The sequence below is a fragment of the Penaeus chinensis genome, chromosome 31 (assembly GCF_019202785.1).
Source record: "Penaeus chinensis breed Huanghai No. 1 chromosome 31, ASM1920278v2, whole genome shotgun sequence".
Taxonomy (NCBI): Eukaryota; Metazoa; Arthropoda; class Malacostraca; order Decapoda; family Penaeidae; genus Penaeus; species Penaeus chinensis.
The window spans coordinates 10813201-10815700 of NC_061849.1; the positions used below are offsets into that span (position 1 = coordinate 10813201).

The following is a 2500-nucleotide window of genomic DNA, read 5'->3' on the forward strand; positions in this document are numbered from 1 at the left end:
GAGAGAAATAAGGGGAGAGTGAAGATAAGAGAGAGAGAGAGAGAATGAAGAAAATGAGAGAAATAAGGGGAGAGTGAAGATAAGAGAGAGAGAGAGAGAGAATGAAGAAAATGAGAGAAATAAGGGGAGAGTGAAGATAAGAGAGAGAGAGAGAGTATGAAGAAAATGAGAGAAATAAGGGGAGAGTGAAGATAAGAGAGAGAGAGAGAGAGAATGAAGAAAATGAGAGAAATAAGGGGAGAGTGAAGATAAGAGAGAGAGAGAGAGAATGAAGAAAATGAGAGAAATAAGGGGAGAGTGAAGATAAGAGAGAGAGAGAGAAAGAATGAAGAAAATGAGAGAAATAAGGGGAGAGTGAAGATAAGAGAGAGAGAGAGAGAGAGAATGAAGAAAATGAGAGAAATAAGGGGAGAGTGAAGATAAGAGAGAGAGAGAGAGAATGAAGAAAATGAGAGAAATAAGGGGAGAGTGAAGATAAAAGAGAGAGAGAAAGAATGAAGAAAATGAGACACAGAGGAGAAGCAGTAGTGAAAAAGTGAATAATTAGTATCTAGAAGATGGAGAGTGGAAGACAATGCGTAAAAAACAAGTAAACCAGAGAAGAAACTAAGAAAAGGAATGAAAATGTATAGGCAAAAAAGTAGGATTGTAACTAAAATTTCTGAGATAAATAAATAAATCGATAAATAAACAATTAAATAAGTATATATATATATATATATATATATATATATATATGTGGATATATATATTATATACATCGCTGTAATAGAAGGAAAGAAACGAAAACCAAAAAGATTTGTTGTCAATGTAACAAGGCGATCAGCAGCGCGATCTTATAGTAAATACTTAATGAAAGTAATTTATAGCCAAAGGAAATGAGAGTGATAAGAAAAAACCGAAGAAATAATGGGGTCATTAGTAAAGACAATTGAAATTCACTGCTACTGTGGAAAATAAAGAGAATTCGTTAGTGAACAAACTAAATTTTACGGCCAATTTACTCTCTCCTCTACTGTAGTGACCACTGAACAAAATGAAATCTTATTGCCACTTACAAAATGGAAATGGAAGAGAGAGAGAAAAAAAGTTATTACACCTCAAAATGTGAATCGTGTTGTCACTAAATTCCTTTACTTCTGAAAACTGAGGCTACTGATAAACATTTGTCTGTGACACTAAATAAAATATACATTCGCTATCATTATTCCAAAATTAAGTAATTTTTTTCCATTTGACAAATAAAATAACCAACACTGAATAAATAACCTTTATGATCTTTCAAAAAAGTAAGGAAAATTAAGGAATTTTGTGTATGAGATATTATATGCTATTAGGAAAACATTATAAAGAATAATAGTAATATAAACTTCAAATAAATATAATCATGAATACTGTTTTTTGTGTTATGTGTACCATATTTAGTTGACTTAAATTTAAAAAATACGATGTTTCAAGTATTTGCAACGTCTACAATAAAAGTAATAATTATAACAATTAGCGTAATAACCCTGGCACTATATATTTGTTGGCTTGGGAATGAAGAGTGATTATTCTTCGCCAGCCTGGGCATTTTCAGGTTCACACTTTTTGTTTCTTTACACTGATGATCCCTTTAGGAAGCCATTATTCTCTATTATAGACGCCATATGACGGTCCTATAAATCACGCGTAGTAGCCTAACCTGGTCCTGAAAATAATCTCTAAAAGAATGGAAGGCAGAGTGAGAAAAATGGATGTAAAGTAATATTAAGTATTACTTCACACACGCACACACAAGGAAGCCTGCGTGTCGAGGATTTTTTAAATGGATTTTTATGTGCATATGCATCTTTTCCATAACACGAACGTAGTTTTGCTTCACCCTTTTTCTCTCCCTCTTCTCTTGATCTACCATCTTTTTCTCTTCTACTACGACATTTCCTCCTAATCTAAATATTCATAATTCCGCACAGGCCTATTCACTTTACATTTTGCTCTCTGTATTACTCACAGCATCCATTACGCATAGAGTGAAGTTATAATTATCAAACACACTGTGATTAAGCTAAGAGTGTCTTATATTATAATCACCCTCCCTCCTGCCTCTCTCGTTCCTTCCCTCATCAACCCATTTTTAAGTAACGTTAAAAACGAGGACAGACAACAGCAAAAATATTTCTCCAGGGTTATGTTGTATCTGTTAAAAATGTTGTTACGGTTTTATTGTGGATGAAAAATGACGTTGCTTTGGTCTTCTCGGGAAAGTATCAACAGCTGGCACCATTCGATTCGTGTATTTGTTAATGGATGTTTTTATCCATGGATTTAATTCTATTCTATACGTATATTTTTTCTAAATAATTTTATTTGATTAGTATCAATTTCAGGCATGGATGTATTCTATATGTATTTTTAAAAAAATCTACTCTATCTAATGACGTATTGTTATGTATCGAAGTAGTTATCTATTTACTATTTTTGTTAATAGGAAGAAGGCTTTTAATTCTGGAAATTATTT

At 32.4% G+C, this 2500-nt stretch overlaps 1 protein-coding gene across 1 annotated transcript in view; it reads right to left on the reverse strand.

Moving 5' to 3' along the window:
* Window positions 1-2500, reverse strand: part of LOC125041701 (disintegrin and metalloproteinase domain-containing protein 11-like) — a 215660-nt gene that overhangs the window by 84973 nt on the left and 128187 nt on the right. The window lies entirely within an intron of this gene.